The 13037-nt window shown below is 35.1% G+C and overlaps 1 pseudogene; it reads left to right on the top strand.

Moving 5' to 3' along the window:
- Positions 1–3943: 3943 nt before the first annotated feature.
- On the top strand, positions 3944–5976 carry LOC142856918 (spartin-like; annotated as a pseudogene).
- The last annotated feature ends 7061 nt before the right edge of the window (positions 5977–13037 follow it).

The following is a 13037-nucleotide window of genomic DNA, read 5'->3' as shown; positions in this document are numbered from 1 at the left end:
TTTATTGTCAAAATTGAACTTAGTAGCAAATAAAATCTATCTTCTGATTAATGACATCACTTTTTTTGTTGTTTTATTTTTGTTTTTTAAAAAATATCTGCTTTTTGTTAAGTTGTTCTAGAACACACTAAGCTGAAGTTGAAACTGTCTCCCACAGCCGCCCATGTGCTGAGCTCACAAACATGAGCCACCAGGACCAGAATCCAACAATACCTACTTTAGAAGGTGATGAATCAAAGTAATTTTTTTCATTTAGTTTTGAAATAAAGATTCCAAATTTTCCTTTATTTCTTAACTTTGTTATGTTTGCTTATCTTATATTAGAAAATTGTCAAAATTATACTAATAGAAATTTATTTACATCCTTGTGCGGTCCAGTTATTACACATCAAGAAAGATGTCTATTCCGGATTTACCATTTAAAAAACTAGAAGAAACTCCTTTTCTTTTTCTCTCCTGTCTTTAGACTGAGATACATAAGTTTTTACTCTTTGTCTTAGTCCATCAGACACTTTGCGCTCTAGTGGAAAATAATTGCTTTTGTTATAGAGGAACACTGACAACACAACAAGCTTTCTCTTTGGACAGAGGATGGCTGGCAACCTACCTCTGTTAATGTCCAGTTTGCTTACCCCAGAGATTGATGAGCTACTAGCTGGATGATGAACTAATAAAGACCCTCATACAGCTGCTAAGAAAGGTCACAGCTCTTTCCAGCACCAGCTAGAAAATTGTGTAAATAGTTCTTCAGCTATATGCACAGACAGGATCCTATAATCTTTGCCACTAGAGTAATGAATATTTTCATTCAAGCTTCAAATAGTAACAAGATATCTAAGCCAGAGTAACTGGCATATGTATCTAGAGATTTCAAATGTGCAATCCTCCCATGCTTTGGACATTCTTGCTGTGTTGTTCCTCTGCACTTCTGTCTCCTGTCTAGTTTTCTACTTTGGGAAATGAAATCTTCACATTCTTCGTTCCCATCAACACTTATCACTCTATTTCCCCAAGTGGCCCACTACTCTAGCTTAAAATCAGTTGTCATGGGGCAGGTGGGGTTTAATGTTTACTTCAGCCAGAGTTAAAAATATCATGGAAAGCCATTTCTTTGATGATTTTTAGAAAAACTTTAACTATCAGAGTAGAAAAATTAGGTAAATAATTTTCTCAGTTGTCACATTCAACAACCAGTCACATACTTCACTGAAATCTAGCCATTGACTTCTTTTATTTATATCTGTAGCAATTTTGTCTTCTCAAGAGGGATAGGCATTTTATTTGACTTTGTATCCTCAGTGCTCAGCACTGTGATTGGCACACACAGAATACTTTGGCATGTTTGCTTAGAGAACTTGTGCTTAGTAAGTGATAAACAGTTTAAAACAACAGGAGAAACTGAGACATTTAAATACCATGTTTTCTTTGTTTTTATTCTATTTGTGTCTAGCTATATAAGGTAGGTGAATTCAACCTTCACATGTCTCAAAAAAAAAAAAGAAAAAAGTAAATAAATTATTGTCAGGTCCAAAACACACAAACCCAAGATACTCAATACAACTGTATGCTATATAGGCAAAAGGAACTACAAAAATGACAGCTTGTTAGTGATAATGCAAAATGTCAACGAATTGGATTGAACCCTTACCTTTGCCAAACCAACCGAATGAAGTATTCTTTAAAAAATATGGGATAATTGCACCTGATTCCATACAATATAAACAACGATGAGCTAAAGATTTGAATGCAATCTCAAAAAAATTAATTTTTTGATAATAATAGTTTTAAAGTTTCATATTTAATAATATATATTCTAATCAAATGTTTTATATACAGTAAATAATGTATATAGATTCACACAGATATAAAATAAAATCTTTAATTATTCTATTTTTGTAAGCTTTTGTACATGTGAGTTTTAATTACACTATTTTTCTTCATATAAACACCTTCAAAGGTTATCTTATAAAATATATATTTATACAATGGAATATACCCACAGCATTATTATTTTCAGTTGTTTATTAATCCTAATGATTTACTGTTATACAAGGTTACATATAAGCACAGGTTGAAGAGTGTATGTCTTTGTGTGTTGAGAGAAAAACAATATCCTGCAGCTTCCATGCTTCCTTCACATTTTACCTAAAGGCAAATCACAACAAAGTTAAAATAAAACTGTACCATAATTCTATGCATATTCATCAAAAACTATTTTAAACAAGTGTTGTTAAAGCTGATAAATGATAAGGAGTTATAAAATGCAAGACTAGAAAGGTAAATTTATAGATAATAAATGTTTCAAAGACAGAGAAGTAGAAAACTTTTGTTTCTATCAATACAAAATGTAGGATACATAAAATTGGTCATTAGAAGTACTGCTTACCATGCAGTGCAATGTGTAAATCACTGAAATAACATATCTTTATAAGCAATATTTTTTTTTAGAAATTTCTCTGCCACATGCATCATCAATGTGATAGGAGTTACTGAAAAAGGTTTAGAAATATGTAGAAGGAGTTAGCGATTCACAAGTTAGAGATTCGTTTTAGTTTCATAAAGGATCTTTACATTGGATAATAACAAGGTGTCATCCTTGAAAAAGAAGACTTAATGAATGTTGACATCCAAATTGTTCTGTAAATGAATTAAATGGCATTCAAAATAGTACCTAATTATTATTTAGATTGTGTTTATATTTCTAAACTCTTCTTGAGCCACAACAAATACTATAGAAAGTAAGTGAAATCCATTGTGATGGAAAATAGTAAATTATGGAAAAGCTAAATAGAATGACTCCTAGGGAGAGAAAGCGAGAGGGGTGGGAAGACAGAGAAAGAGAGAACATTACAGAGAAAATATCAGTTAAAAAATGTGTATTCAAAAAAAAAACTTTTTTTTTTGGAAATGAAACCTGAGTTTGTCCCACTTTACAATATATTACTTTTATTTATCCTTCAAAAACTCCTAATGATCAATGTTGGAGGAGGCCCTCTTGTTAGTTCCCAGTCGCCTGGCTAGCTTAGACCCACAATATTCACAAAGAAACTGTATTAATTAAATCACTGTTTGTTCCATTATTTCTAGCTTCTTATTGACTAACTCTTATTAACTTAACCTATTTCTATTAATCTGTATATCGCCACCTGGATGTGGCTTACCAAGCAAAGCTCCCAGCATCTGTCTCTGGCGCCTCCATGGCTTCTTTCTAACTCAGTCTTTCTCCTCCCATGCTATAGGCCAAGCCAGTTTCTTTATTCATTAACCAATAAAAGCAACATATAGACAGAAGGACCTCCTAGACAAGATCAAAGCTAAGTTTTGAAGTTTCTTTTTCTAAAAATAGCGTGTTTATATAAAAAAAGTTCTCCTTTCATGAGTCAAACTAAATTATCCAGTTTATCATATATATAGTACTTTAGTGGGATCCCTGGTAGTAAAGAGTAGGAAATGGAGTATTATTTTCTGAGAGAAATTGTAATGATTTCTCATGTCAATATATTTTCCATTAAAAGCGAACATTTACTCTATTTTCTTTTAATATCTATATGAATAGGGAAATTAAAATACTTTTGCCAAAAATTATTTTTTGTATTAAACCCTGTTGTAGCTTAGTAATTGGTTCTTTGTACCTTGAAAATATTGATTTAATCCAGAATCTGTTGAGAACTTAGTCGAGTAGAATTCATTGATATACAGGGTAATGTTAAGGAAATCGGTGAACAAAAGGAAATAAAAAGCTATTGCAGGGCCTGGCTGGGGCCGGAGGATGTCAGGCCTGTGCTTGAACGCTCTCAGTGGGCTCTCGGCTCAGAGGAGACCTCTGGCATCCCTTGAGCTTTCTGGAAGTGGTTCCTGGAAAATAAAAATTAATTTTGTGGACCTCTGTGTAATCCTCCTGGACAAGGAAGCTATGGCAAGGCTTGTATTTATTCTGTAAAATATGAAGTGAGAGCTGGAAAATGGAGAATCTGCTGAAATTAAGATCATCAAAGAAGCATACGAGAAGGCCTTTTTGTTTATCTGTAAAGGGCTGACTGAACACGGATAAAGGGCTGACTGAACATGGATAAGCTAGAGCAGAAGACGCAAAGAACTACTATAAGAAAGGAATAGGACACCTGCTTAGGGCATCAGTGCATGGAAGCAGAGCCGGGGTCCATAGGCCCTGTATGGGAGTGTGCCAGACATATGCAACAGAAGATGAAAGAAATATTTCAGAATGTCCGCACCAGGCTAGAGATCTTAGACAAGGGCTTTGTCACATCTCTACAGAATGACCTTCAGGATGTGCCCAAGTGATACCCAGAGTTCCATCCGAAAGATACCTGCAAGAAGTCCGCAGAGCCAGATTCCGTTAGTTCAGCTTCCCCAGTTTGTTGAAGTAGATGGGAAGGAGCATCTCTGGGGCAGGTACTACAGGTGCCAGGCCAGGTGCTGCACCTTCTGCTGGGCCCTTACCTTCACCCAGCTGTCCCGCTGAAGCACCCCAACCTACAACCCCCAGGCTGCTGGGGGTCACTACACACTTTCCTATGGAACAAACTCCAGGGAGTTCTAGTCAGTGCGAGAAGACTTCTATTGGAACTTTTCCTAGTCTCCCCCTCTCGAGACCTTGGGGCTCAATGAAATCGAGCTGATTTTCATACCAAACAGAATGCAGATCATTTTTGTAAACCCTGAGGGAGAGGTTAGTACTCCATCACACCCTGGGTACCTGAGCATCGTGAAATTCTTGCGTAATTCTCTGGATACGGTTCTGAACAGCCCTCCTGGGTTTCTCCAGGTGTGTGACTGGTTGCACACCTAAGTTCCTGATAGGTTGTCAGTTCTGAAGTGCACCGCAGGAGCCCACATGTTTCCAGACACCATTACAAGCCGCAGGGTGCTTCGTAGGATCCTTCTGTCATCTGAGCTGGCAGAAGATGACAGAGAGCTGTTGGAGGATCTGTTGAGGCAGATGTCTGATCTTCGGCTCCAGGTGAACTGGAATAGAGCAGAAGGAGAAGATGAATTCCAGATCCCTGGGAGAGCAAGACACCCCTCTGAGCCACGGAAGGAAGCTTCTGGCACCGATATCAGGCAGTAGGGTTCTTCAGATTCTTTAATAGACCAAGGCAGCAAGGATACACGCCATAAAGGCAAGCGTGGGAAAAAGACTAAAGATACTTCAGGTGAAAAAAGTTAATTTGAGTCAGATTGTGCCCTGTGAGCCAAGTTCAGAATAAAAATCGAAAGAACTACCTGAATGGAGCTAGAAAGTGGCCCACAACATTCTGTCAGGTGGTTCCTGGGTGAGCCAGGGTTTAGTCAAAGGTGCTGAATTCACTGGCAAAGCAATCCAAAAAGGAGCTTCTAAACTCTGAGTGCGCATTCACCTAGAAGAAAAACCGGTGGAAGTGAGTCCAGTTGTCACCACGGGCCTCTACATAGCGAAGCAGGCAGGAGGAGCAGCAAAAGTCGGCCAGTTCCTGGTTCATGGTGTCTGCACTGTAGCAAATTGCCTTGGCAAAAAGCTCACTCGGTGTGTCAAGTAGCATGGAAGCACACTTAAGAGAGACAATGATGTGAAGTCCACTCTGGATGGTGCCATGTTTGTGGCAGAGAGTAGTGTTCAAGGATTTTCAACTGTCGGATAGGACTTGGAGTATGTGGCTAAGTGCATCGTCAGCAATGTGTCTGCAGAAACTGTACAAACGGTCAGATACAAGTATGGGCACAATGCAGGAGAAGCTACACACAAAGTGGGGGACTCTGCTATCAACGTTGACCTCACTGCCTACAATATTGACAGCACCGGCATCAAAGCGATGGTGAAGAGAATGGCAAAGCAGACGGGGCACACACTCCTTGAGGACTAACAGATCATTAACAGCTCTCAGAAGGAAAGCCAGGGAGGGGCAAGCACAGATGTGAGAGGAAACAGAAAAGCAGACGGAGGAAGAGGAGAAAGGAGCAAAGAAGAAAGATGAATAACAGGAGTTCTGGGAGTGACCTACACCAAAGCCTTAGCAGATGGAGTGTGTGAGATAGCAGACGTGGATTCTCCACACAAGGAACAGTGGTATCCATTCCTACAAAATGACTGTCAGAAGTTTGGACCACGTATCCACTCACAAGAAAAATAATCAGTATTCTTACATCTGGCCTCTAGAAATATGCAGTTTATAGTCTCAGTTTGTTTATTTTCCCTTAAATGTGGCTCAAATATTAAACAAAGCTTTTTACAAAAAGCTATTGCATTTCTGTCCTACCCAACTGGGTCACCATTCCCAGCTACATGACAGCAGAGTTTACTTCCACTGCAGTGGTTCCAGGAACACCTTATACCACAATTTAATTAAGCTCAGTTGAGACAATCAAATCAATGTTGTCTTGGCAGTATCATGAGCAATAGATCACTCTCTTCAATATTCACTTTCACTGCTAGGTCCTCACACATACACTTTAGAAGTCAGTGTTTGCAGCCTGGATGACACATGCTTCACGAGTTCTCTCTGTCCCTTTCAGAACCATTGTCAGCAGGTAGAAAGCAGAAGCTGCATCGAAATTCCGGGGATTTAGAATGACCTGTCTGAGTTCTTCTGCCATGAAATATGTATTATTCGTAATGTTCAAACTCCTAAAAACCTCAAGAAGGTTGACTTCATTTTATACTAGTAGATTGATGTCAGTATATCAGGTTTGGCTGTTATTCATTTTCATAATAGAAGAACAAAATTAATTACATGGTTATTGTGAAGAAAGTCCATTAAGTCTGTATGTTAAGGTATCCAAACGTATGTCTAAACTGTCCCCTGCAATCAGCTATTGAAACCTCTTTATGTTGTGTTCTAATGATATTGAATTGAACAACTGTTTCCTTCTTTTTAAAATAAATTTAATTATCTGTCCACAAACATGCATGCTCAAAGAGAGAGGGACGGACTGACATTTCAGAATCCAAGCTCTTAATGCTCTTCCTCAGGTTCAAAGCTTTGATCAATTATACAACAGCAACCTTGGAGATCAAAGAATCCCTAACTGCTAGTGAGCAAATACAGGGAAGCGAATAACAGTGTGCGGAACTCATCCAAAAAATATCATGCTACAGAAGGAAGAACAGGATCATGGAGCAAAAAGTTTATTTTTATTTTGTTCTTATACAAAGTAATACCAATTAATTAAGGTGATATTATTTTACCAAAGTTTAACAGAAAAAGATTTTAAATCGATTATAAAATTAATTCTGATTACCTTTCATAATTTAGGGAGAAAAATCAATATGTCATAGTATCCATAGATCTTTAGAGTTTACATTTTTTTCAATAAGCTGTTATGGGATCAAATAAAAATTATGTATGCTTATTTTTGTGGATAAACTACAAAGTCAAGATTCTTTTGTACAATACATAAAGAATCACTTCAGGTGGGCCATTATAGGCATGAGTGTGGATTATTTAGAAATATGTATGAATATTTAAATGCAAATTTATATGCAATAACAATTAAGAGCAAATAGGTCAGGGATTTGAAAAAAGAAGCAAGGATACATGACTGGATTCGAAGAATTGAAAATGAAGAAAGATAGTTTGTAATTAACTTACATTATCAAAAACAAACAACAATAAAAATGTATAGACAATATAAAGAACTTAAAAATGTCGCTTGTTAATAAAAATATTTTCCATCAGTTTATTTGAAAGAGGAAGACAAATAAATTTATGAGAAATGGAAGGGAACAAAACAGGAAAAAAAGCCAGTAAAAAGCACATTATATATATATATACACATATGTGTATACATACATGTATCTACATACACACATGCATAAAAATTCTTAAGCAAAAATAGTATACTCGACAGCACTTCTGGTCAAGGTAGTCTGTTTCTTAGCCTGGTTTATCAAGTTTGGTGGCTGGCTCTGCCCATTCCTTTTATGTTATTAAAATATGTTTTATATAGTAATTTTGATCATTGTTTTCCATCTCTTAAATCCTCCAAGTTCCTCTCTAAATAACTATCAAAAAGTGACTATCCAAAAAGTGAAATTCCTAGACCATATGAAAACTACTTTTGTAGTCTCTTTTGAAAAACCTCTATGTTAATTTCTAAAGAGAATGCTAACATCCATCTCTGTGAAGAATGGAAACAAAATTAAAGCACTGGTGTCCTTTTCTTGAGGGGTGGGTGTCAATAATATACAAGGTCACATTTAGTTGTACAAATAGAGTTTTTAATAAAATCCTGTCAAGACCTCTCTGTTCTGGAAATCATTTACTTCACAACACCAGAAAAAAAGGGCAAGTGCACATAATTTTTTCTGTTGAAAAAACTGTCATATCAAGTTTAATCTAGGACAGACTAGTGATTTAAGACTAATTTTTTAATGGCAGAGTAGGGCATTGTTTGTTTGCTTATTATTGAATTCTTTTTTTTTTTTTTTTTTTTTTTTTTTTTGGTTTTTCGAGACAGGGTTTCTCTGTGGCTTTCGAGCCTGTCCTGGAACTAGCTCTGTAGACCAGGCTGGTCTCGAACTCACAGAGATCCGCCAGCCTCTGCCTCCCAAGTGCTGGGATTAAAGGCGTGCGCCAACATTGCCCGGCTATTATTGAATTCTTAAAACTCAAAAGCTGCAATCCTCAGTCCTACATGACTTTTGGTGTGATATTCTTGGGTTGCCTCTCACTGTTCGAAGTTAATGTCAGCTTTGCTTCTATTAAAGTTGTTGAGGTGTTTATTCTATAACTGTGGACATCAGTTAGTCCAATGCACAGAACAAAAGGGACAAAGGAAGGATGAAGCCTGATTTTGAAATATTCCATAACTTTGGCTTATGAAGAAAATGTAAATCAAATTATGTGGATGAGTACATCTCCATTTAAAATCAAGAGATTGGGTATGAGAATTCATTGGTTTAAAAATATGAACATAAAATATCTGTGAAGTTTTAGACAATGTAATATATTTTGTGTCACTACAATAGAACAATATGATGTTCAATATGTTCCAGATCTGATGGGTTTTTAATAGTGAAAATGACGATATCTTAGCTAAAACTTTAAAAATCAAATTGGCAGATTCCAAAAGCTTATTTTTTATCAGGGTAACTTTACATGACTTAAAAGTTGAGCAGTCTCCCACCATGTGGGGTTGGCTCCTTCTGTTAGTTACAGAAACTTATCACAGGCCGGGCGGTGGTGGCGCACACCTTTAATCCCAGCACTTGGGAGGCAGAGGCAGGCGGATCTCTGTGAGTTCGAGACCAGCCTGGTCTACAAGAGCTAGTTCCAGGACAGGCTCCAAAACCACAGAGAAACCTTGTATCGAAAAACAAAAAAAAAAAAAAAAAAAAGAAAGAAAGAAAGAAACTTATCACAGGATCTTCTGTACAATTGTGTAGTTTGAGGAATGTGACTCAGGCTATAATATTTGATGGGTTTTTTTTATGTGTGTTCTACACTTAAAACTATAACATTGTTGAGAAAACCTAAACTCCATGCAATCATTCAATAGCAAGGCATAATATCTGACTTAACAAAATCATAGTAAGGAATAATGATCTCAACACACATTCAAAATTAAATTTGCATTTTTGAAATTTATATAAATTTGTTCACTAAAAATACCAGTTATGAATGATAGAAAATGTTTATAAGTGATAGACTTGCAGATGTCTATATCAGTCTGTTAATGTTGAAAAGATAGGATACAGGAAGAGAAAGGTAGTAAGCTTTCTTTCCATAAGATAAAGGATAACAGTAATATTGAAGACATTTAAATAGATTCCTGAGTTGTTGATCACAAAGAAATATGGAGAGATCCTTTATAGGAATGCCATTAGAGTATGCCAATACCCCTGGGATGCTGGCCAAAATAGAGATAATTTTCTGAAAACAGCTCAGTCCTGAACTTGATCCAACAAACATCCATTCATAATGAAGTGCACTTTTAGTACGGGAAAGGAATGTGCCAGACAGAGAACTTCTGTTGACATGTTTTGTTATGAATATACATGCCAGGCATTACTGAAAAACCTTTCATTTTCAAACACAATTTTATAGACTTAAGAACAATTACTAGCATCATTATAAGATAAAACATAAGTATTTTTAATTTAATTATTTTTAAATAACAATAAAGTCCATAAATAAAGCTACATAAACCCAGAATACTGAGTTTTATTGAATTTATATTTCAATATATTTAAATTCAGCCTTACTTTCTTGCTTTCATAATCCTTTAGCAATGTTAAAAGTCAAATATTAGGCCCAGAAAGGAAATTAGATTGACTAACCATATCCAGTTTAAATCTCCCCATTCCTAAGAGAAAATATCATAAAGGATAAAAACCATAGATACCAAGAAAGAAATGAGCAGGTAGCAAAATCTTCATTTGGTTGATTTTATTTAATAACAAAGTCAAAAGTAAACTTCTATCCATTATATGTTTCGAAGAATATGTTCATTTGCTTTAGAATATTTATTAAAATATTTAACTATTTATTTGATTCTATTGTACTATTAATTCATTCCTAAAGACCTTAATTGAATATTTTTAAGGTCAGTTGTATATTATATATAATCTTAGAGAATAATAAGGCAGTATCATATAATATATACAAAAATTCTATAGTTTACATGATTGGTTAAGTTGTATATTTGTTTTTACATGAATTAATATGCAATTATACTATATATATGTGTGTGTTTAATATTTTAGAGAGTCGGCAAGATGAAAAGTTCATAATATATAATGTAACAAAATATTTACAAATATATATTACAGATAATATATTTACATATTTAAGAATAATGAAAATTTTAGTTAAATAATTGACAAACTATTATTTATATTGACAAGACAATATGAATTTTTTCAGACTAAGATTGGCTGAACCCAGTGAGTTACGTGCTCCCTACAGATATTCATGTGACTCTCTCTAGGTAATCCCTACTAATATTTTGGGCATTTAACTCAGTGATAAGCTGTTTCCTTAGCATTTGAAAGATACTAGGTCCCTTCATCACTGCCACAGAAATAAACAAACACACACACACAAACACACACACACACAAATACACACATATACATACATAAACTTGCAAAACCTCAAGTACTATTTAAAGGCCTGTCCCCATGGTGGACAGAACAGTAAATCAAAGTACTAATTGAGTAGAAAGGTTTAAATCAATATTCAAAACATACACTTAAAAAGTAAATATGTTTTTATGTATTCTTTAAATGACAGGAATGTTATTTTATTACAGAAGAATTTGATGTGGAATTTGGGCATGTATGTGAAGGTTAGGTAGATAATGAATCACTAACCATGAAATTTCAGGTTTATTATGGTATAATTAGAAGCTGTTGGAAAACACTATGAAAAGAATAAGAATACTAAACATGGTTGCTCATTTAAAGATTTGAAAACTACTAGAGATTAATAAAAATCTGCCTGGGTTGTGACAAAAGAGTGTCTACAATGTTTTAAAGTCATCCCTACATCAACAACTCTCTTGCTACTTTCTACACATGACTTCTACACATGACAACCCTAAAACTACTTGCCTTGTTGACCTACCATCAGAAACTAATATTGAGTGCTAAAAATATCTGGTGTTAATTTGCTATATCAGTATAACCTTAACAAGAATCTATAAACATGTGTCTTTATATCACTCCTTAAGAAGTGTAGTCTTTCCTTGATCAAGGAAACTTTTTCTAGCCACAGAGAGGGAATACTACAAAAATCCGCAGCTAATCAAATTTCAAAGTTATGAATCTCTGTCCCAACTGATATATCTACAAAACATTTCCATGTCTAAGGATCAGGGAACACTGCAAAAGAGGAAATGAAAAGATCTTAATTGACAGAGGATTGTGGAATTTCCTGAGATGTTGTGTCTCCCAGAAACACATAAGATACACCTATAAGGTCCTAAAAACACAACTCCCCAAACATAAGCTGAACAAGAATGATAGCAATAAATAAGTCAAGATGGGTGGAGAAAGGTCCGTTAGGTCTCAGCCTTACATGAGCAACAACAGGCAACTGAGGAAAGCTAAGAGCAGGGGAGGAGATCTTTCAGAGGGAAGATCAGCCCAATCGGTTGTCAAGTAATAAATTGCTAGTCCTGAAAAAATATGTAAAAGTAACATTTTATAAACCAAGCTATATATATACACACATGTGCATACATGCATGAATATATATGCGATAGCAATTAGCGAACAAAAAGTTCTTGAGCTTAAAAAAAGATAGGGAGATCTGTATGGGTGGGATTGGAGGAAGGAAAGGGAAGGGAATAATGTTGTAATTATATTATAATCTCAAAAGTAAAATTAAAATATGCCTGGTATTTGTAACTTCTGACACCATAAGAAATTGCATCATTAAAATTACTATTAGAAAAAAACAAATGTGACTTGTAATGATGATAGTGTCTCTTCATTAGTAAGCTATAACTGTTATGAGCATGCATACTGCCTCTCAGACAGAGCACCAAAAGAAAGCCTTCTCAAGTAAACATGAATTAATCTCTAGAGCACATCCATGGTGAGTTTCATGATTAAAACAGATCTCATAAATACAAAATTATTGCAAACAATATACACATGTTCTCCTTTGAAAAAGAGATGAAAATTAAAATGTTAAATGAAACTTGAATATATGTAGATATGAGGAAGTTAAAATTATCAATTTGAAAAAAGAAGGGAAACATTCATTGAGATGAAATAAAACAAAAGAACATATTAAGTACTTGATGTAGCATTAATAACAAGAAGATAACCTATGTCTTAGATAATAAGATTTTAAAAATAAGAAATCATAAAACAGTAATTTAAGCTTCTTTGAATTCAAAGAAACTTAAATTTATAATCCAAAGAGTGAGAACACAAATTGAAGGCAGGAATACAGGCAGGAATTAAAAGAGAAACAGTGGACAAATGCAATTTGCTGGCTTGCTCTTTCTAGCTTGCTCAGTTTTTTTTCTTATTCACATCAGGACACCTGTCCAGGCAGTTCGCCTCTCACAGTGGGTTGCATAGTTCC

The sequence above is a fragment of the Microtus pennsylvanicus genome, chromosome 9 (assembly GCF_037038515.1).
Source record: "Microtus pennsylvanicus isolate mMicPen1 chromosome 9, mMicPen1.hap1, whole genome shotgun sequence".
NCBI lineage: Eukaryota > Metazoa > Chordata > Mammalia > Rodentia > Cricetidae > Microtus > Microtus pennsylvanicus.
This window is presented reverse-complemented; position numbering and strand designations above follow the sequence as displayed.